Source organism: Anser anser (genome assembly GCF_964211835.1).
Source record: "Anser anser genome assembly, chromosome: 3".
Lineage (NCBI taxonomy): Eukaryota > Metazoa > Chordata > Aves > Anseriformes > Anatidae > Anser > Anser anser.
The window spans coordinates 103,871,782-103,896,005 of NC_139722.1; the positions used below are offsets into that span (position 1 = coordinate 103,871,782).

Sequence of the window (24,224 nt, forward strand, 5' to 3'; positions counted from 1 at the left end):
CCCCGCGGCAAGTTCCGTGCCGGGGCCGGCCGCGGAGCCCCGGGGGGGTGCCGGGGGCGCGAGCCTCGCGCGCGGCCGTTGGGCGCCTCAGGGCGGTGCCGGCGCCTCCTGCCCTGCCCCGGGGCGCTGCGGGCGTTGGGACTCCTAAAAACTTAGTTGTGGTGAGAGGGCCGAGGCACGGAGTGACCACCGCATCGCCTGCCCGCCGAGGCTGGCGGTCGGAGTCCTCCAGTCGCGATCGTGCCGAGTTCCCCAAGGAGGCTGACAGAAATGAAGCGCACCGCTGCTCTGAGGGAGCGGTGTCGAGAAACTGTAGGAATTTGCTGCTTCTGGGTATGAGGTCCCGAGTAAGAGGTTCAGGTAGCGTATTTGTAAACTGTGGCTGTATTTTTGTATTCTAGCGATAAGCAAAACACTCCCATTATAAAAGAAACAAACAAACAAAGTAGTCCATACCTTGACTCTGCCATAGTCCTAGATACTATTTCAGCTACTGTGGCCATTACTGAAGATTTCTCTGCAGAAACAGCAGCGCCTGTCCTGTACTTTAAAAGCCACTGCCCTGCCCCTACCCATCTTATTATTTTCAGGTGGCTTAATTCCTTAATGAACCTGAAATTCTTAATGTTCTTAACAATTAATGATTCTTAATCGTTCTTAATGATTAAAGAATCACCGAAGTCTGGTTTACTATGTGCAACGTGCACAAGTCATCGTTATTTCTGTGTGCCTGCTGTTAACCTACAGGTGTGTTCCTGAGGAAAACATTCACCTTTTTAAATCCCCCATAATTTTCCTGTAGAAAGAATGGCATTGGTATATATGCTTCCAGATGTAATGCTGCACCCTCAGGTGTGTTGTTTTCACAGTCCTTAGTGCAGACACCTGAAGATCCTGGAGTGATGAATCAAATAGAAACTCCCTGGCTCAGTACTTCCATGAGTTTTTATGTTACTGTCACTTACTGTCACGATTTTCCACCATCTTCAGAGAGAGGTTTTCAAAATCAGAGCTAAGTGAATGTAGTTCTCCATTGCATTGAAGATGCTATGTCTTCACTGTAGACAAAGAAAAAAAATGTAGATGGGAAGACTTAAAATACCCTTTTCCTATCACATTTGAATAATCCGATTTTGATATAATATGTGCTTCGTACAGCGCACTAGAAAATCCTCCCTGTCCCTCCCTCATCCTAGGAGGGTAAACTCTTTAAGCTGTCCTCATGCCAGAATTGGCTTGAGGTGTGGTTATCTGCACAAGCTCTTCTCTGTTGCTGCTGCAGGGCTGTTGGAGATAACCAGTGCTGTGCTTTCCCTCACATGGAAGGGGTCAGTCAAGAACAGCAGTAGGTAGTGCTTCCTTTCTGAAGACTGGTGTATAGGGCTCCCAGCCCATGCTGGCTTGAAAGCTTGAGTGTTGAATCTGGATTTTGCAGCCCTGCAGGTTGCACTATCACAGTTTGGCTGGACCAGCCCCAAATGGTATTATTTTGCTTGCCTGTTTCATTTTTTAATGACCTTAGATTTTTTTAAGGTCCATTTTCCTTCTGATAAGCTGATTTCAGTAGTACTTTCTGGCTGTCTGTTCATCCTGATCATCTGTCATGAAAGTAGCAAAACAAATAAACTACAACTTAGAAGATTTATTTATTTATTTATTTTATGTGGCATTCCCACAGACTGGCCAAAAGCTTTGTTTGGGAGTTGCATCCCAGATTCCCTATGCAAAGCCCAGCACTTAGTCCATACATAAATGAGTTCTTCTCTTAATGAAGCTGCTGATGTCCTATACATTTTCATATAAAAAATTTACTCTGAGGTAATATAACCAAGTAGAATATGACTGTGTATGGTCTCAGCCAAATCCTGTCATATATCACACAGCTTATATGCAAGGAGAAACAGGAGGGGTACAAATCTGCTGGTAGGAATAGTCAGGGTAAAGAGAGATCTTGTGTCAGTGTCACACTTCAGCTATCTCCATGAACTGAGCAGCACTTACAAAATAAATATTTGCGATGATGTGAAGTATTCACATCTAGCATCTGAGCCTGTTCCCAGTGAAGTAAATGGCAAAATTCCCATCCGTTCCTGTAGTACAGATTTTTAACATGTTAAAATGGTGTTTCACAGGCTTGCTATACATTTTCTCTGCTTAGGTGGGGAGTGTGACTTTGTACTGGTGATAACAGAAGTTCTCCGTTTTCCAGTCCTCAAATTCTGTTCCTCATCTGTTTTGCATGTAGTTGCAATTGATCTGTAGTCTCTGCAGTGTAATTGTAATAAAAGGTCAGAAGCCACTGGAATAGGCAAGGAAGTAGGCAACGCTGAATAAATCCAATCTTCCACTGCTTGGAGCCCCGTACCTTTGATGTGTTCGTTAGTACCTAGTACCTCAGACAAGTAACATCCAAACAGAACTTATGCACTGATGCACTACCAAACACACACAGGAGGTCCCTTAGCATCTGAAAGCTTCTCCTTTCTTCAGTTAAATTATCTTTTCTATGTTATGGAAGTCATCTATGAGGGTGAAATCTGAGAATTTTAAACATCCAGTTTATTTTTCCTGTATGCTATTTATGTTTTGCTCCATTACTCTGTTTGGGCAGGAGAAGTAATACTTTCTCTTTGTTTATAATCTTTTTTTTTTTTCCCCTAGTTGGGTAATTTTTAGGGTTTTCTGTAGTAACCCAGAACTGCAGTTTTTAAGATGCATTGTAAACTGGGTTTTAATTACCCTTTGCATAAATATTACAAAAGACTCATGGAAAATTTTTCATATTCAGGGGATATGTTAAATTTTGCCCTGCCAAAAATTAGATTTCTAGACCAAATGCAATCTAGAGAAGCTCGATTAGCCCATCTACTTGTAGTCTGCTTTGCGGAGCAGCTTTGAAATTGTATGCTGCTTCCATTCATTACAATAGATGCAACTGCTTGGTGATGTCCTGGATCAGGATTTTCCATGGTGTGCTGTGGTCTTCCTCATATGCGTCTGGTAGGGCTGCAGGACTGAGCTGTAACAAAGCTGTCCCTTGTTCGGGTCCATAAAAGGAGCAGTTGGTATGAAAGGGAGAAGAGGGAGCTGGTATCCTTAGGAAGTGCTATAATAAATGCTGTGGTGCTGTCAACTACCAGTCTTCCAGCTGTGTCACAGGCAGTCTGTGCCACGGACTCTGTGAACCTGTAGTTTGGTATAGGGCTTTCGGAGAAGCCTCTGGGGTCTCAGGGCTAACTTGTACCCCCAACAAGCTCTGGAGGATGGAAGACAAAGGCGCCAGCAGAGGTAAATGGTGGTGTATCCTCTGTTTTTCAGTTCCCGCAGGACTGAGCAGTATGCCTCTCCAGCCGGTACGTGCTGCAGATGGCAGCTGAAAGAAGGGTCTGTCCATGCCCTTTAGCTTGCAGACTGTGTTCTCTTGGAGCTGCCATGTGCCAGTCAGCGTGGGAGAAGATCTGGCTCTCTGTCATCCCCTGAGCTGATACACAGTAGTCTTGCCCTCCTTCCTACCCGTTTTTCCTTCTCTCAACATCACATGTGTGGGAAGAGGGGAAAGCAAAAGGGGAGAACTGGAGGAAAATATGAGGAGTGGAATTATCTGAAAGCATGAGGTATTCTCCAGGATGAATCCCCTGTGTCAGGAAAAGGGTAGACTTTTGGATCACAGCCTGAATTACACATGAATACTATTTTTATACAGGGAGTAACTGAAATACATAGTATAACGTTAGCGGAAGATAGAAGAGCAGCCTCTGATGAGGCATGAAATAGCCAGTGGTGGAGATCATGAGTTACAGCCTCTCACAGTCAACTAGAGAAAAAAAGGATGACTCCCAGCCTGTTCAAACTTTCTCTTCAGTGGTGTACAGCTCTCCTCTTCTTGGGTGTGACAGCTCCGTGTAACAAGTCTTTTGTTATCTGTTTAATCTGCTTCAGTCTTGATAGATTTCAAGGGCTAGACCTTCAGCTGTGTAAACTGAAGTGGCACCATTGGCTTTAAGGCTTCATTTATACAAGACAAGTACCTGCAGAAGGTTCTCATTAGAAGCTAGTGCTCTCTTCAGCAGTGAGCTCTGTAAAGAGCTGAAGAGAAGTTTAGAACACCACTCAGTAAAGCTGCAGGAATGAGATCTGTCTAAAATTATCAATACACATTTTATTTTTCTTCATGGAATTGTAAATAGATGCCTCAAGTAAATATCCCTCACCTTCATTATTGAAACAAATAAATTAAAGGGAAAAAAAAAAAACACATTTTCTTATCTACAGTAGGGGAAATACTGCCAAAAAGAAATTGGGACTTTCAAATGTCTGTTCCTTAAAACCTCAAGCTTTCTTTGGCATTTATGATCCTTTTTATTCTTTTTCTTTTCTATGGACATGCATATGGGCGATTTACACCCTTCTTTGTGGAAAACAAAGGTTTTTCAGGTTTTTTTTTTGAGTTTGAGTTTTTGAGTTTTTTTATGAGTTTGTATTTGTGAACTTTACTGCTGGAATTCTGTAGCTGATGTTGCCTTTCAGCCTCTGGTGCACAGACCACCGGCAGTCTGCAGAAACAAGCTATTTTTTCATGAGAGCTTAATTAAGCAGGGCAAACCTATTGTCGGTAGACCTTACTGTGCTTTTTTGTATTTCCACTGAAAGTGGCCCATACATTGAAAAGATCAAGAAGTTCTTTGTGGTAGTTTTTTCTCTTGCACATGTAAAGTAGGAAAGGAGACCTGTGGTAACTCGTGTGTGTTCACAGGTCGCTGCTCCCTGGTATAGTAGCAGAGGTACCAGCTGTTTGGTAGGCATTCCTGGGGTTGTATCTCTGCTAAGGGCTCTGTCATGGCCCCTCAGTTTTAATCCAGTGTCCATAAAATACAGCAGGGTGCACCACTGAAGAAAACTGCTTTCTGCTTTGCAGTTGTATTTTATTAGCTCATACTTACCTGAATACTTAATATATTCTTTTCCTTCCTCCCTTTCCATTGTTTAAGACTGGATTCTTTCCTTGTGTTTATCTGCCTAGGCTTTATGCCGCATCTGTGCATGCCTTCTTATTTGTCATCCTCTCATGGCCGTTGCTTTACAAATGCTGCTGCTATGGACATACACAACACACGCACAGTAACACCTTGTTCTTGACTACAGTCTCTGTCATAGTCCAAATATTTAGTATTGTTTATGTTATTTGGTCAGTTTTTGCTCTTCACTCATTGTGGTTGGTAAAAGTCAGCTGTTGAGCTCTACTTGTGTTTATAATGACTTTTTGGTTCTTTTCCCTGTCAAGCTGCACACTACCTAACGCTGCTGCTTTCTGAACTGTGGTCACTGCCAGACCACCTTAAATGTGAACAAGTTTCTCTCCCCTCCCTCATGCCTTCTGTTCTCATCAAAATAGAAGACAAAAGAAGTGGCCAGTAACATTTTTCACTGCTTGTAGTTTCAGCAGTTCCATGGATATATTCATTACTTAATGAACACATAAGGAGACAGGGTTTGCTCAGCATCTTGTAATCTAGCTTGTCAATGCAATTTGGACAGATGTACGTGAAGATTAACAGTGCAAGTAGGAGCAGACAACAGAGAAAAAATATTAAGTGGTCAAGTGAACCAACAGAATTTTAAGGGTTCTGGGAAGCTGTTCCAGATGAATGGTGTGACAAGGAGAAAAATAGAGGATCAAGCCCAGAAGGAGAAGAGCACAGCCTGGGAGAGTACATTAGCAGAGATTTGGTAAGAAGGACAAAGAACTGGAAATTTCTGCAGAAAGAGAGAAGAAGAATGAAAAGATTTGAAGATGGAAGTTGGATGAGAAGAGTGCTTTGACAGATGAATTTTGGCTAACAGGTGAACTTGAATTGCAGGATAGACGTGAATTGTTCTAGTGCTCTGAATCAGTGGGCATCAGAGGTATTTACAAACTTTGATAGCGCACCGTTGCCTGCAACAGTTCACTGCCATTTTCTCTGGTCCACCATGAAAAGACCATTGAGAGGTTGTAGAGCTGTTCAGGATAGTCAAGGGAGCTGGAATCCAGGTTTCTCAGGTTCTTTCCTACCCATCGAATCACATGCAGTGCCCTAACAAACACTCCCCTAGGGTGGCAGAAGATGGCATAAAGTAGAAAAGGGAATTTTAGAATACATGTACAGTTCTGTGGAGAAATGAGATTGGATGGTAACAGGATTCTAAAATAGTCCCTAATTTTGTAAAAAGGACAGTAATTTTCACTGGACTGATGAAAATTTTCATTCAGAGATAACCTGGAAAGAACAAATACAGAAGAGTTTTCTTATTTTCTACGAGATATACAATCAGTCTGACGTATAACATTCTTTCGTTTGTCTTTAGACTTATCATTGTTAAAGAGCTCTACAACTTTAAAGTTACACAGCTGCAGCATTACGATGGATCTGTATGGCCTTGTTTGTAGCAGTATGTAAAGATGCTCATCAGTAAAGATGCTTGTATGACTAACTATGAAATGCAAAGTGAAAATATTCTAAGAGCATGAAAAAAAAATCACAAGCCATTCTATGTAGCTATATTTTGCTGGTTGATTTCCGTTATAAACTTCGTAGGTTTCATAACGTATAGAATCAAGGAGAAAATTAAGTAGACAGAACTTGAAATTTCCAGACTAGTAAATATAAGTGAGATGTTTGATGAAAGCTAATTGGTAATACACTAACTTAAATGAAAAGTTCCAGTTATAAGCATACCCAGAGGCTATGCCCAGAGTGGATAATGATTAAATCTTGCTGGAGGAAAGAGTGAATGTGATCAACAGAGAGACTCCAGGAACATAATTGTGCTCACTGCAGGGGTTCAACCTGTACTGCATTTCTAACTTCAGTAATAATGTTTATGCAAGGTAATGTGTAGGGGACTAAGGCTGTCATCTCTGGGAATATGAATTTGAATATACCACAGATAATTATCCAGCATCTCAACAGCTTGTCATTTATCTAGGCTGAATTCTCAACACAAACATTGATGAATATCCACACAAAATTACACATTCTCTGTCAGCTTGAGTTTGTGGCTAATTGTTTTTTACAAGTCATAATAGGGGAAAGTTTCTAAAGAACACAAAACCTAAATGGTCAAATTCATGCTGAGAATTGGAAAAAAAATCATCTGAACCAAATGAGTATGCTATTTTAAAGGAAGTCTGTACATTTTCATATGTTATAAGCCCCTGAATAAGTGAGATTTTAATGGAGATTAATAAACTAAATAATAACGAACCATTGTTACAAGCTTTCTGTGTTAAAAAGCTGAGTCATATCACAAAGTATGAATGGTAATATATGAAAATATTGTACTTGAGATAAAATAAGCCCAATGATCACATTAGTATTTGTCCAGCTGAAACTGAGCTTTGCTGTTTTCATTTAAAATACGTATTTATAGCTATGCGTCTATTGCATATACCAGTATGATAAGGTGAAATTTTTGGTTTAAGTGATTTCATCCTTATGTAGGTAGAAAACCATTTCTTATATCTGTTTTTAAGTGTATTCCTAAAAGAATCGATCTTAGATTTTGTAAATGTGTTTTGTTGTTATTTTTAAAATACTTGCAAGACCTATTCTGTTGCCATGACAATTTAATTTCCATAAACATGATTTTTGTGTGTGTGAATATTCAACATTGTACTTGATGTGTTGTGTTGGGGAAAGGAGATGGCAACTTGACACCACAGAAATCACTGTGCTAAATGGGCCCATATAGTCATAGAATGGTTTGGGTTGGAAGGGACCTTGAAGATCATCTAGTTCCAACCCCCCTGCCATGGTCAGGGACACCTCCCACTAGATCAGGCCACCCAAAGTGCCATCCAACCTGACCTTGAACACTTTCAGTGGTGGGGCATCAACAACTTCCTCTGGGCAACCTGTTCCAGTGCCTCACCACCCTCGTGGTTCCCTGTCTCATATAAAAGACAGAACAGAGCATAGATACTACAGTCACTGGCAATTCCAAGTACAAAGCCACTTCCCTGTTCTCTCTTTTTAAAGCCAGAAGGTGATTTTGTACATTGACTGCACCTGAGTACTTAATTCATTCAGTCCTCTACACCTCTCACACATCCCACATAGTAAACATTTGAAATTGATTCTGCTGGTACTCCTATGAAGCTGACTCCCTGAGGTGATCTTATAAGAGTTCATCCTATTTGCATTGGTCAGCTGTACATGTTAACCTGGCCTTTCTGTCTCAAGTGGTAGACCCCTTGTGTCATATTTGTCACAGAAGGCTAGTGTTATTTTATTGTTATGCAAAGGTGCAGGTAGCTGCTGAAGTGCAAGGCAGAGCTTGAACCAAGCTGTCATAGAATCACAGAATATGCCGAGTTGGAAGGGACCCATAAGGATCGTTGAGTCCAGCTCCTGGAACCACACAGGCCTACCCAAAAATTCAGACCATATGACTAAGTGCACAATCCAAATGCTTCTTAAATTCCGACATGGCTGATGCTGTGACTGCGTCCCTGGGGAGCCTGTTCCAGTGTGGGACCACCCTCTTGGTGAATAACCTCTTCCTGATATCCAGCCTGAACCTCCCCTGTCGCAGCTTGACACCATTCCCTCGGGTCCTATCACTGGTCACTAAAGAGAACAGATCGGCACCTGCCCCTCCACTCCCCCAGTGAGGAAGCTGTAGACTGCCATGAGGCCTCCCCTCAGCCTCTTTTCCAGGCTGAACAGGCCAAGTGACCTCAGCTGCTCCTCATATGTCTTCCCCTCTAGGCCCTTCACCATCTTTGTAGCCCTTCTCTGGACACTCTCCAACAGTTTCATGTCCTTTTTGTACTGTGGTGCCCAGAACTGCACACAGTGCTCAAGGTGAGGCCTATGAGTGTGTATAGAAGAAAGTGGGGAAGGAGGAAGAGCTGCTCTCTCCTATCTCATCACCAGGATGGAGGCTCTATGGTGATATTGTATTAACGTACAACATTTTGCTTACTCCCAGAGAAGGATTAAAGTCACGGCCAGCCAGGAGAAGTCCAAACAGGCAAAACTGACTTGGTAATACTGCATTATTTGGGTTGGTCATTTTCTTCCAAATCTGAAGAAAAAGGTTGTCTTCCCTGTGACACCAAGTCATAGGTTAGTGATAGAACTCAGTAGGTCAGGTTGACAGTTGGACTTGATGATCATGAAGGTCTTTTCCAACCTAAATGGTTCTATGATTCTGTGGTCCTCTGTCTAGCCATCAACTATTCCATGTCACCAACCCATCTGGATACAAACAACTCCTTAGACACAAGGGTGCCAACAGGCAAATTCTCATTTCCATCAAAGTGAAGACCTAACGAAGCCACTTTGTATGGTAGATTCAAGGCAACATAGTTAGAAATAGGATATGTCTCCTTCTGTTGAGTGCAGTTGATGTTTAGTAGAAACCTGTGGTGGAGACAGGAATGGAATTTAGACCAAATAGTAGTTCCCCAGAACCACTCTTGATTGGCAGCTACACGGTGAATCCTTCTTTTGCTGAAGCCGTGATGAATGAATGTGTTAGCATTAGTGACACTAGGTAGAAAAGTTTTTTTGTTCTGTTTGTTAGCTGAAATGTGGTATATATATCTCAACTGAAAATCTGTCTTGTGCTTATCTGTTCTGCTCTCGCATCAGTGCTTCTACTGTACATTCTTTCACCGCTCATTTAAATCTGTGTGTGCTAAGGCAGAGCTCATCAGACATGACATCCTCCTTCTAATTACTCTTAGGACTCCAGATCACATAGCTTGGTACAACAATCAGCAGAACCAGAGCAATGCAAGTACAAAATGCTTCCATGATAAATCCACCTGTCAGAACTCTTTAAGTCCACAACATACAGAGCAATGTGGGGTTGAGCCTCTAGAAACATTTCTCACATCTGCTCACCATTTGTTTCTTACTGTAACATTTATCAAACAAATCCATGGTGTGATGAAACATTAATAGTGGAAAGAGAACTGGGCTCAAACGTAAGCACTAACATAAGTTCACTACTCAAGGCTGCTAGTGTGAATACATATTACTGTGACAAGGAGCTTCAGGGCTGAACTCTTGTGCATTTAGAAGCTGAGAAGATTCATCCTAATTTGCATTAGCAGTAGGAAAGCCATTAAGAACTATGTTTCCCAAAATAGCCAATAACCAAAGCTAAAAATCTGAGGCTCTGGTATCACAATGTGTATTCTTTTTTCTCACTTACAATTGCGGTTTTAAATATTTATGGCACTATCATAGGCTAGTAAATGTTCTTTGATGTATTTTGTGAAAGGAATAATACCTAAGCAACACAAGACCTTATTCCAGTGACTGTGATTAAGTCTTGTGTTCACTATGAACTGGTGCAAGAAGTGACAAGTCAGTAGCTCAAGGTTTTACTACATTATTTCAGTAGTATGATACAGAAATACGAAGGAAGATTTGTGTCAGACTTAGACTGTTGGTAGTATGAATAGAGAAGTCAGGGAAAATAATAGGAAGATTGCCCAGGAAGATGGTAGCAGAACTGGCCTCAGGTCACACAGCCATACTTCGTTACCTTTAATCTCTTCCCAGGAAACCGTTTTTAATAAACTACCTCTATTACTCTTGGACTTTATATTTGTCAAGGAGCAAGATGTTTGCGCCACATCTTAGTGAAAATGCTATTGATAGGTAGAACAGACAAGGCAATTTGTAGTTCTTACGCGCTGGTTATTTCCTCACATTACCCTGTGATCTGTTCTACGCTTGTGAAAACACACACCATCTTGTACACATGAGAGGGACTTCAGCATGTTTTACTTAGTATATGACCCCCCCCCCCCGAAAAAAAACACACAACACACCACCACCACCAATCCAAAACCACCAAGTAAGCTAGTTTGTTTTGTAGCATATATGTACCTCAGAGTTGCCATTTGAAAGAACGGTAATTTGTATTGTTCATTATAGTATAGTGCTAACAGATAATTGCAGTAAGTAGGCTCCATTGTACCTCTCGTTGTTTACACCACAGTTGTGTGCAGAATGAGTTCTTGCTGTGACCCTAAAATGTACTATTTTAAAATAGATTTGTTACCTATAGAGCAGTGTAGGTCACTGTGGCGCTGTGCAGGCAATGGGAAAAGAACAGGTCCTATACCAGTAGGTTGTGTTAGAAATGTAGCCTCGAGAGTCAGATCAGAATTAAAAGAAATCTTAATAAAAACACACAATACAGTGTAATGAAAAGAAAATACTTCCTTGAGTTGTATTTCTAAAGACAGAGCCTTAAAGGCACAGTTGGGACTTGTTTCTTAGCAACAGTGTGCATCTGAGCTGTGCAAGCATTCTCGTGTTGCAAAAAGACACCCTCAAGAAGAATGGTAATGTGAAAGGAGCTAGAAACATCAAATTTAAGGGATATCATCCTGCAGGAGCGTTTTATCAGCATTGCAAAACCTTGTATCCAGTACTAGATGTTTCAGAGGAAGATCTCTAATGGACAGAGCTGAATGCAATGACCTGCCTGTAGCAGAAACTCCTCCTAAAGAAGTTTACTAGCTAGCTGATATACCAAAACAGAAGATAATATTATTAATATTATTTATGCAAAGTGGCTTAATGGCAAGTGTTCTTTTTAATGGACACATTAGATGGTGTTCATCTACCTGTATATCTGAGTTGGTTGCTGTTACAGTCTGTGAGGATGAATTAGACACTACTGGCATGTGACTCATCTCTTCTGTAAAACAGGTAAAGTGAATCACACCCTCAGGGGTCCTGTCTATTTATTTATTTTTTAAACTGCAAAGGGAGCTAAGAGTAACTGGCTCAGATTGAGACACATACCTGGCAGATACCTAAAGTTAGGTGAAAGCTACCTAATAACTGGTTTGAGTGAAAGAGGGTCTGGCAGCCATTCAAGGGCAACCAATCGCAGCATGTCCCTGATTCCTGCAATGCTATTATAACCTCTTCCATAGCATCCTTTCTCTAGTACAGTCTAAGATCTTGTTAGCTTTGCTGACTGAGGAATAACTTGAGCACATGTTCTCACTGCACTGCTCATGGTGCTATTTAGATCTTTGTAGGATGTGCTGGATGTTCAGTGTTATTTCCTTTTCCTACCTGTTTATGGTGCAGAGGTGGGAGAGAGGTGCTTGCATGCTCTTTATCAGTAGCCTTGAGAGCTACTATACTTACTAATAAGGCTGACAGATCTATAATACAGATATAATATCTGTAACTGTCTATTGCCTCTACACCTCCTTTTTTAGCTTGCTTAACCCCAGCCAGCCAGGAGGATGCCTGGCTGTAATCTTTGGTTATGATGGATGACATGGGGTTCCCCCCTCACTCTTCTTCTGACTTCTGAGGTATCAACACATTGCATCAGAAGCTTGATTGTGACAGCTTAAGCAGTTACCTCAGAAGTAACAGTCTTTTCCATGCTATCACTGGAGATTACGCTATCTCACATCAGAGATCGCAGAAGAAAACATCTGCTGGGACCTCTGTGCAAAGCCATGGTTAAACTAAGTTATGTTTAAGCTTGGGTAAGCTTTGGTAAGACTTTGCACTGAATCTGCTGTAGCACAGTTATATGTTCCTTTCTGTTAACTCTGATATGGGCTTGCAGCCTATACTAAAAATAAATTAATTGCCTGGCGGCTGGTGCTCTTCAGCCTGTAAGTCCTTGTACAGTTACACACCATAAACACTTGATAACATACCATTAGACCAGTTCTGTTCTCCTCAGTTAAAACAAAAAAAAAGAAAAAAACACCGATTAAACAGAAATACAGTGACAGCACAGGAAAGAGAATTTTCAGACAAACTTGGCCTTCTTTTATACCCTGCAATATCCTCATTTTCAGGTACACACTTATCTTCAGAAATTAATAGATTCCTAACGTATGTTCCATTTGCATTGTAGCTAAAAGCCTTGGAGGGCAGTGAAGCTAAACTAGGAGAGCCAGAATTTGATCAAGTATCACAGTATCACAGATTTCTAGGTTGAAGAGACCTCAAGATCATCGAGTCCAACCTCCGACCTAACACTAAGTACTCCACTAAACCATATCGCTAAGCTCTACATCTAAACGTCTTTTAAAGACCTCCAGGGATGGTGACTCCACCACCTCCCTGGGCAGCCCGTTCCAATGCTTAATAACCCTTTCAGTAAAGAAGTTCTTCCTAACATCCAACCTAAAACTCCCCTGTCGCAGCTTTAGCCCATTCCCCCTCGTCCTGTCACCAGGCACGTGGGAGAACAGTCCAACCCCCACCTCTCTACAGCCTCCTTTAAGGTAACTGTAGAGAGCGATGAGGTCGCCCCTGAGCCTCCTCTTCTCCAGGCTGAACAAGCCCAGCTCCCTCAGCCGCTCCTCGTAAGACTTGTTCTCCAGACCCCTCACCAGCTTGGTCGCCCTTCTCTGGACTCGCTCGAGCACGTCCATGTCCTTCTTGTAGCGAGGGGCCCAAAACTGAACACAGTACTCGAGGTGCGGCCTCACCAGAGCCGAGTACAGGGGCACAATCACTTCCCTAGACCTGCTGGCCACACTGCTTCTTATACAGGCCAGGATGCTCTTGGCCTTCTTGGCCACCTGGGCACACTGCTGGCTCATATTCAGCTGACTATCAACCAATACTCCCAGGTCCCTCTCGGCCAGGCAGCTTTCCAGCCACTCATCTCCCAGCCTGTAGCTCTGCTTGGGGTTGTTGCGCCCCAGGTGCAGGACCCGGCACTTGGCCTTGTTGAACTTCATACAGTTGACCTCAGCCCATCGCTCCAGCCTATCCAGATCCTCCTGCAGAGCCTTCCTGCCCTCGAGCAGATCGACACACGCACTTAGCTTGGCGTCATCTGCAAACTTACTGAGGGTGCACTGGACGCCCTCATCCAGATCATCAATAAAGATATTAAAGAGGGCCGGCCCCAGTACCGAGCCCTGGGGGACTCCACTAGTGACCGGCCTCCAACCAGATTTGACTCCATTCACCACAACTCTCTGGGCCCGGCCATCCAGCCAGTTTCTAACCCAGCGAAGCGTACGCCAGTCCAAGCCCCGAGCAGCCAGTTTCTTGAGGAGAATGTTGTGGGGAACGGTGTCAAAAGCCTTACTGAGGTCAAGGTAGACCACGTCCACAGCCTTTCCCTCATCCACCAAGCGCGTCACTTGGTCATAGAAGGAGATCAGGTTCGTCAAGCAGGACCTGCCTTTCATAAACCCATGCTGACTGGGCCTGATCGCCTGCTTGCCCTGCAAGTGCCGCGTGATGACCCTCAAGATAATCTGCTCCATGAGCTTTCCTGGCACTGAGGTCAAACTGACAGGCCTATAGTTCCCCAGGTCTGCCCTGCGGACTTTCTTATAGATGGGCGTCACATTGGCTAGCCGCCAGTCAACTGGGACCTCCCCCGATAGCCAGGACTGCCGATAAATGATGGAAAGCGGCTTGGCCAGCTCCTCCGCCAGTTCTTTCAGTACCCTCGGGTGCATCCCATCCGGCCCCATCGACTTGCGCACATCCAAGCTCCGTAGCAGGTCGCCAACCATTTCCTCATGGATAGCGAAGGCCACATCCTGCTCCCCATCCCCTTCCACCAGCTCAGGGCACTGGGTATCCAGAGTACAACCGGTATTGCCGCTAAAGACTGAGGCAAAGGCGGCATTAAGCACCTCAGCCTTTTCCTCATCCTTAGTAACTAGGTTTCCTAAAGTACTTCACAACTCTTTCCCAACGTACTTCACAACTCTTTCACTATGGCTTTGGGCAAGGTCTTAGGCTAGAATTCCTTGATTTCAGTGGGAATTAGATGCCTAAATATCTTCAAACGACTGTGCTTTAGCCTCTCTGCCTTCCTTCTGTCATCCTTCAGAAGGAAGAAAATGGTGGCATACATAATTACACAACCTGTGCTGGGGTATCATTAGTACTTACAGAATGCTACGATTAAAAAAAACTAGATGAAGTGCTGCTGTTGCTTAGCATGTACATTAAGAGAGAAGTAACAGTATGGTCAAAACAGAATAAGTAGAAAAATATATGCAGTTATTGGCATATGCTAAGAAATATTAAAGGATTGTAAATAGTTTGGAGCCAGACATTTGAGAAGGGTAAGAACTATGTCCACGTTCTCCTCTGCTGAGTAGTATGGCTCAGCTTCACTGACTGGAAAATAAAACACACTTTTCCAATAGTCCAATAGATTTGTATTGCCTTAATCCCGGATCTGTAAATGGGATGTTTCACATCAATCAAGTGCATGGTACCAGCTCTGCTAGTCTTGTGTCATTTGTCATTCAATGAAGAGACTGAACTTTCCCACAACACCTGGAAAAGGCAGGGAAATATGACCATTGACCACCTCTCTGGGTGTGGCCTTTAAGCCAATTCCTTATTCACCAAATGGTCCACCCTTCGTCTCTCTCCAATTTAGAGATCAAAATGTTGTGTGGGACTGTGTCACAGGCCTTACGGAAGTCCAGGTAGATGACATCCGTTAGTCTTCCCTTATCAACTGATTCAGTCACTCTGTCATAGACGGCCACCAGATTGGTCAGGCATGATTTGCCCTTGGTGAAGCTGTGCTGGCTGTCTCAGATCAAATCATTGTCCTGCATGGATCCTTTATGTATCATGCATTTCACCTGATGTGTTCTGCCTATACCCCAGGCCCATCCATGGTTCTCACTTTGCTCAACTACCAGGCTCAAGCACACATTGCTTTTACTGTCGACAGAAATTCCTTTTCTATGTGAGGAATGGATTTTGAGTGAAAACTCTCATGATCTCTGTGACCCTCAGGAACTTCTTATTAATGTAAGGAGCTTGAGCTACACTTATCCCTACACCTCTTCCTTCTCCCTCTCTGTCATTTGTGCCAGCTCACTGCTGCCTTCCCCTACAAGGAGCTGCCATAGGATAGTGGTTCGATTTGTGGAGCACAGTGTAATAATTACAGGCTTGAGTTCCCACAGAAGGCCATTCTGCCTTGGTTATCACACTGCTTTGTTCACCCTGGTATCTCTAATAGTCAGACTGTTCACTGCAGATGGCTCTGATATCCCTGAGTGTCAATGGTCCTGTTCCAGTCTGTCTCCAAGGAAAGTTTAGTAAGATGCTGTTGCTTTGTGGTGTAGTCCTAATGCATCAAAATCTCTGGATTCCATGCAGAACAGACCTTTCCTCTAGAAAATAATAATTGTAAAATTTAAGGTGATTTTTTTCATGACTGTCTGGTTAGACAAATGTTCCTCTAAATTACAATAACAGGCTTCTGCTATCAGATTGTTCTGTGTAGCATAGTTAGCTAAAAATACTTGCTTATTTTTTCATTGCAGGCACAATAAGAGATGGCACAATAGATGTAAAATACCAGATGGTTGCTTTTGAACAATACTGTACTAGAAGTCTCTTTCTGTAAAAAAATGCTATGTTTTTATTACTAAAATGAAGAGAAATGAAATACTTTAGCTAAAAATTTGGGGTTATTTAATGCTTAAGTGTAGGAAGCTATAATGACTGCAGAAATACACTTCAAGCTTCTGTAGGGATTAGTGTAAAAGAGTAAGGAATTGTAAGTAGGAAGACAATATTTTGATATAGCAGTGCATCAGTGGTCTACTCTTTCAGAGAATACATAGTACCCCGTGCTTTAACGAGGGGAAAGAAAAACATGGACTCACCACTGTGTTAGTGAACACCCATCTTTCTGCCACTAATTGACTTTGAGCAGAGTGCAGCCTTCTGTCATTTTGATGTTTAGAACTGCAGATTTCTACATGCATAAGAAAAATCTGACCTATTTTTTAGTCTTAATAAGAAACAGTGAATTGATTTAGCCTTTGTAAATTCCTAAAACAGGTGGGGATATATATTAACTACAGAAAGGAGTTGTTGCACCAAGTTACCTCATGTCATACAGGAACTACGGCAGATCCCTAATTCAGGGGTAGGGGGTTTATGTTGCAAGTTATATAAATAATAAGAGCAACAGATGTTCATCAGTTGTGAAATTAAGTGAAAAGCAGTTGATATGGTGTTTGAAAGAACTATGGCTGGAGCAGGCAATAGTGGTTGAAGTAAATGTAAGGAAAGAAAAAGTTTGAACTTGGTATGAGAGAGGAAGAAGAAAAGTATTTGGGGTGACAAGTGCACGGCAAAAGGAGAGGAAGGAATTAAGTACATAATCCTCCTTTTCTCTTCACTTGCGAGCCTGATTGATGGAAAGGTTGTTGTTGGTGTCATTGGTAAGAAACATTCACCACACAGTGAAATGGAGGTTGACTTTGCTGTCTTTGGGTTAAGACAAGAGAATGTACAAGTAGAGATTGCAGAAAGAATTAAAAGGACACAGGACAAGCGTCCTACAGAGGTGCAGGCATAGAAATGGAGATGGTTCTTAAATGCTTGTGTGTGGATCAAGTTTAAATAAGGCATAGCATTGAGGGAACAGAAAACAAGGGGAAGAGAATGGCAGAGGCTCAGTCAGTGCCTCTCTGAGACAGAGAGAAAGATGTGATGTGGTAGGAGAGAGGAGAAAGGCAGATGACAAGGTGTCAAAGACCAGAGAGCCCTTAATGGACTCCAGAGCATACAGGAGCCAGCAACTCAGTTGAGGTCCTGACACCACAGAACTTAGTGGGAATGTTTTCCACAGAGGAGACAGAAGCCTCATTTGTAAACGAGAAGCAAGTTGAGGTAACATTGCATGACTTACAAGGCACAGGGAAGGAAGAAGGTGGTTAGGGTAACTGGGGAGAGGAGTAGAGCTCTACAGCGCTGATGTGGTTCTGCTGCAATAAGAGAGTTACAACAGGCCTTTTTCTGCAGTAGAGGCAGAGCATAGTTCTCACCTTAATTCCAGTTGTACAGTCCCATAAACTCAATTCACACTACAGCGTGAATGCAGATGCAGTGAATCCAGGCCAGAAGTGACCTCAAACCACAGTCAGCTACTAGAAGCTGCAGGGTTACAGGGGCTGGATAACTGGTCTCCTAGCTGGACAACCTCTGGGCTGCCCTGCAAAGCAGAGTACTCTGGTACAGCACAACAGACTTGTTAAAAGTTTGGAAAGTGGTGGATTTGACATGTATGTGTGTGGTGTGTGTGTGTATATATATATATATATATATATGATCAGATTTCTAATTCTGCTTGAACTGCATGGATACATGTTTATGGTAGCCCTGTACAAGTTCATGTTTGAATTTCATTCATCAGCTTCACACAGAGCGGCAGACATGTATGCTTGGCCTGGCACTATTATCCGTAGGAACAATCTTTCTGGTGTTTGCATTTCTGAATTGCTGCCAAGATCAGGTTAGACCTGATGAGCCAAATTAATCCCCAGTATAACTCTCAGTGGCAGCCATTGAATTTAGGTCAGAAATGAATCTGGGCCTAATAGAGATGATTTTTCTTTTGGCAACAGGAGAACAATAACAGAGGAAGGCTAGGTGGATGGTCCCTCAGCTGAGCCTGCCCTTTCAAGAAGGTTTTTCTCTCCTTGCTCAAAGTTTCTTTTCTTTGGGACAAGGAGAATCTTTTGAGGTTCACATACTGCCTACTACTACTGGCCCCGGCTGGCGCACAAGTAACAAATGTGAATTCCCTTTCCTCTAGAAGACTGGTACTCCCTAAAAAGTAGCCTTGTTTTAGAAACCACCATGGAAAACTGGGTAAGAAACCAGTATAGTGATTTCCAGATTATCAAACTGAAGGACAGACAGGAGTAGAAAAGCATCAGCTTAGTTTAGGTTGTGAAGTCTTGTGTTGTAACATTAGTCCTGGTTTTCAGGATTGGCTCCCTGCCCCCAGTTCAATGGCTTCTCCATAAGGACATTTTAAAGTCTAAATCTCATCTCAGCTTCACCCTTTAGCATTTAGGTAAGTGTTTCTAGCAGTCTCACATAGGAGAGTCAAACCATTCTACCATTGCCTCTAATCTTCTTGTAACCCATTCAACGTGAGAATTACAAAAGAGAACAACAGGCAGGATAAAGGTATAACAATTAACACTTCCTCCTTATGAGACACTTTCCTCAGTACATCTCACTCCATATACATCTTCTCTAACCTCTGAAAAAGTGATATCCTTGATTTACTGTATAAGAGAGTACTTCCCGTATTTCACCCTGAATAATTACTTGCTATATTTTGATGCTCGAAACTCGGTTCTTTGAGATATCTACAAACAAACATATATGCATTTTTATATAATGCCTACCTGTAGCTAGATGGTTAATATTGGAAATTATTTGGTAAAGGGAAAAAATTTTGTCCTTTAACTGAAATCAGTGTAAATCAGATTCTATTTCCTGCAGGTTGGGAATACAAGAATTTCAAGAGATGATGTTGTACAGCCAGAATCTGGCTGATGTGTTTGATATGAGCATGCATGCACATACTTGGGGGGTAACATCAAAGGGTGGGGGCTGTACACTTGATGTCTGCCTGCTTTGGCATGATCAGCAACTCACAAGCAGACTTTATGTTTGAGGCTGCTGATTGCTATGGGAAGCATTGCATCTAATGCTTAAAAACCAGAATAGCTGTTCAAAAAATAAACAGGAACTCATGAAGTACTCTGTCTTGAAGAGCCATTAGTTGTGTGGCGGCAAGAGGACATGGCTCTGGAAAAAGAAACCAAGATAGTTTGAGATGGCTGCCAAGAAGAGGGAGTCTTACTTCAGTTCCTAAACACAGGAACTGAGAAAGCAGAGGTTAAACAGACATGTCATATCCTTATCACATATAATCTTAATTATTTAAAACAACCTCAAAAAAGTTTGAAGGTTCCTGTTATTTAAGAAACACTTGAAAGTAGTAACATTAAAGTTAACAGAACAAGTAAAGAAAGTAGTAACGTTAACATCTTAATTGTGCTACTACAGCACTACAGAATAAAGTTGAGGTTCAGAATTACTTTGCAAGTGACAGTAAATTTGAGCATGATTTAGTAAATAAAGCCAGGGCTGAATTCTGGTCTCCTAAATCATATCCCAAACTCCTGAGTTCAACACTGCACCTACTGGCTGTAGAGTGCAGCTCTACCATGTCCCCTTCAAGTCCTTGCTTGAGACTCTTCAGCTCAAAATGCATGTACTGAATTTTCTGGATAAAAACACCATTCTGTTAGTCTCCTGCGTACTCATCACTGCAGACATCCAAACATCTGTGTCAGTTTTACATTCTCATACTACTTAATAGATAGCTTTACTTGCAGTGATTTTGTAGGCTGGTACACTTTATTACACTTCCGTTTCAGCTATCTTGTTCTACAACAAAATCTCTAATTGCTCTGTGTCCCCATCTAACTTTCTGATAAGATTCTCTCTTATGTCTTGGTAGTCCCTAGTTAACATGATTTGTCTTCACAGTTAAGGACTCCAGAGTATTGCATCAAGGTGAAACTTACTGTTCAGTGCATCTTTTATGTAGTTAATTGTTCTTCCACAAGCAGAGCAAACACTGTTAGGTAGCTTCAAAGGGCTAAATTAGCTGCAAGGCAGTGATCAGAAAAACAGAAGGAGGCAACATGACTACACACCTAGCCTTGAACTGCGGCTGCTTGACTCAACACAGACAGACAGGAAGGATGGACCTTCATACTTTTATTTTTCACTGTTACGCAGCTCTTATTTCCAGGGCCCTTTGGGGACTGGATGTACTAGAAAACCAAAAAGCTTTCTTTACAGCTCTCATGGCCACTCTGAAGTAAGGATGAGCTATCTCCAGACATTCTGCTCTTGAAGGTTTCAGGCTGGTAAAGGTTGGATGAAAAGCTGTGTGCAGGTTATTTTGATATCAGTAGCAGAAAAAGAATGGCTCAAGGTTCATTTCTGGATTTATACCAACAAAACAGAAAAATGACTTTTGGAGGTGTTGAGAATCGTGAATTAAGATTGTAATCTTAAAAATAAGATTTTAGGGGAAGGTTGTTTTTGTCTCCTCAGTTCTCCTGTCTCTTGGATCCTGAGATCCTGCAATGGGTGGGTACAGAGCTCCTGTGACTAGGGCAGCCACGGCCAAGTGCACAAGTTCCTGCTTAGCTGGTGGGCAAAGAGGGGAATAAGGCTTATTACAAAGTGTAAGAAGCACTTAGTTTATTAGCAGACAATATGAATATAAGAAATTCTACACAGCAGCAGACAGAATACAGTAAGTATATCTGTTTCCATGAAATAGAGCTACTTAGTTGCTGATAAAGTTACAGAGCAGCAGGGCTGCATCCACTCAGGGAAGATGAGCTTATAGTGAAGAGCCCTATGCCATAAATGCTGGTCATGCCTTTTGTTTTTCTGTATGTTTATTATTATAATTGGAACCCAATTACATTATTTCTCTCAACGATGACATACTTAATAAGGATGCAAATTTATGAAAATTCTCTCATCATTCCATTAGCAAAGAAGAAGAAGAAAAAAGAAGCAAGCATCAAGCATAAGAAAGGCTGTACTGTCTTGGACCTTTTCATAGCAGTTTCTCTCACTGACAGCAGAACAATGGACACGCTCCTTCAGCCTCCCTGGCTCTTTGTTCGCTGTCTGTAAAGTACAGACAATCTGTTGCCTGCCTCATGGCCAACACCTACCTCACTAACTGCAGAGCACTACTACTGCTACTTGCACTAGCTTTAACAAAGCCTGACTAGCCATGGGCAAGAAACAAGACAGATCCTTTTATGTAGAACTCAGTCTGCTCTTGCTAGAGTGCTGGCTGTACCTGAATTATGACTTCTTTGCATCCTACAGAGCATCTCGCTACACCACTACAATCAGCATCACAATTTACTGAACACCTTTTGTGCTACTTGGGCAGCCGGGGATCCCAAGTGACCCACACAGGAGCCAGAAAATGGAGGGAAGGAAAGATGACTGTTAGCAAGGCGTTAGGAAGAAGATGGGAATGAATGACAGATTATTGCCAAGTACAGGGTTGATCAGAGCGTCAGCTAAAGAGCGGCAAATAATTTCTCCTTGTGGCACATTATCTTAGTAATGTGTCGAAAGATGATGCTTCTGATGTGGAGGGACTTATCATAAGCAATTATTTTTTTTGTGACAGCAGGTGGTAGGTAGTGCTTGTGACACCCTTCCCATTTCCTATATGGATACCTATGGAGTTTCTACATCTCTCCCCTTCCCCGCTTCTGGAAAATTACAAATCCTCCCCAGTGGTTGAAACTATTATAAAGTGTGATTCAAAACATGAGTGACAGTTCTGGGACCACATAGTTATATAAAGGAAAAAAAATAGTTTGGGAGGTGGGCTGGTACAGCTTGCAAACACAGCTCAGCAGCAGAGCTCTGGCAGGAGCCTGAGGTCTGCTGTGCTGCTGCAGCTTACACAGTGGGGCCCCGCACCACAGCTCGATGGAAATACTGCAGTCTCAAGTACAGGCTGAATTCTAAACATCAAGTCAGAATTAAACCATAGACTAACATACAGGAGCTGGAAAATATTTATCGGTAGCTGTTTTTAAGTATTCAGAAACATTGCAGAGCTGCAGCATTAAACAACAACAAAGAGCCACTGATGGCTCCATGTATAATTAAGGGTTTAGTAAGTCACTTGCCCTTTGTGCAGCCCTCCCCTACCCCACTATGTACCTTAACATTTTGCTATGAATTTTTAGCCTTGGAAGTCTGTGAAAGTTTGTTGCAGTCCGGTTTTTGAGGTTCCTGTTAAAACTCCACCTTGTCAGTAGAGTTACCTTCCCGCCCCCCCCCCCCCCCCATGTTTAATGTTTTGGAAAGCACTTCTTTTGCATCAAAAATGATATCATCTTACATGCATATGGGCCACCTTTAGTAGTTGCTCCATAAATACTGTCAAGGCTGTTCAGACCATGGTACACAATCTTTTTAATAAAGAGATACAGAGCACTAGCTCAGCTTTGTCACGACAGCAGTGTTGTGAAGCAGCTGTCATCAGTTACAAGGCTACAATGCTTTGGTGCAGGCTGGACATTTGTCACATAGGGAAGTCAGAAAGCAAATCCCATATACAGCCCACCTTATTCAGGCTTAAGAGTTGTGACAAACCCCGTGGAGACAAGAATCACAAGTGCTAGCTCCCACTTGTCAAGCCACTGTATATTTTTGTTGATACTGAGTGCACAATGATTGGACAGTCAGAATTCACTTCAGATGTCCCTCCTGTATGGGAGGGAAAAAATAAAAACCATGCTGGCAGGAGCTAAGCAATGCATTTTTAATAGCAGGCCACAGAGGAAAAATCATGAGCTGCTCTCCATGGTAACATACAAGCTCTGTCACATTTGCCTGCCTCCGCTCTTTCTTCTTCTCTCTCTCCTACCCCACCACTCCTGGTTTTCTTGCCTGAGTCCTGCATGCAGTGCTGTCTGTGACAGCTGGCATTTGCAACTGGTCACTTTGCCACCAGGTGTTTGCAATTCGTTGTTTTTTCCCCCACTACAGCTCATGGTTGCATCATTACTTGGTCACAGTTTGAGACCATAGTTTGTGCTTGGCCTATGAATTTCAAGTATTTTTTTTTTTTTCCCCCCAGTTCTAAAAGGTGATGACTGGGACCAAGCAAGCCTGTCATTATTTTAAGCAGTCCTCTGCTCCTGCTCTTCTTCCCGCTCAAATTGTTAGAGCTACTCATCTGTCCTAGCCCTCCTTACACTGTGTGTGGAAGAAGTTAAGCTTCAGTCTGTTTGGACAATGGAAAGGGTGAGAAAGCTTGCCAGTGCCTATTTAATCAAACTTTATCCAAAACAAGAAAATCAACGTAAGCTTTCTTTTAAGATATGGAGATAAAGTACCTTTATTTCTAGAACAGGGTAATTGCACTGACTCTTGGATTAATTCCATGACTGAAGTGATCTGCAAGAGGAAGGATTTAATGAAAGTCACAGATACGCAGGTTGCATATGTTCTTGTGGGAACACCTAAATCTTGTTGATGCTGTAGCATTGTGATGCCATCTTGCCACCTCTACTTTATATTTCAGAAGCACATGCAGCACCCGCCAAAGGTGAAAGAACTGCTGTGTGACAAGCTCTGTATCCTGGACTGCGCACTAACCCCAGCCCATAGAGGCACCAGTGTTCCCAAGCCGCTTGGTGCCAAGAAGGCTACAGACACATTAGCTGGAGCAGCCTTTTCTGAGCAGAGAGCTGTAATAAGCTTGTGATGACAACACTCATCTTGGAGGGTTTAGGTAATACACTCATGCTGGCAAGTTCTCTCTAATGCAGCCTAAGCCCTAATGAG

At 42.4% G+C, this 24,224-nt stretch overlaps 1 protein-coding gene and 1 long non-coding RNA gene across 8 annotated transcripts in view; one reads left to right on the plus strand and one right to left on the minus strand.

Annotated features, from left to right (window-relative positions):
• The window catches only part of LOC310897528, a 46,094-nt gene that overhangs the window by 16,776 nt on the left and 5,094 nt on the right, over positions 1-24,224 (minus strand). For all 4 annotated transcript variants that reach the window (XR_014582364.1, XR_014582365.1, XR_014582366.1 and 1 more), the window contains exon 2: positions 457-4,086. This is a non-coding gene — a long non-coding RNA (uncharacterized lncRNA). The remainder of the gene's footprint in view (positions 1-456; positions 4,087-24,224) is intronic.
• Positions 1-24,224, plus strand: part of STUM (stum, mechanosensory transduction mediator homolog) — a 41,243-nt gene that overhangs the window by 436 nt on the left and 16,583 nt on the right. The window lies entirely within an intron of this gene.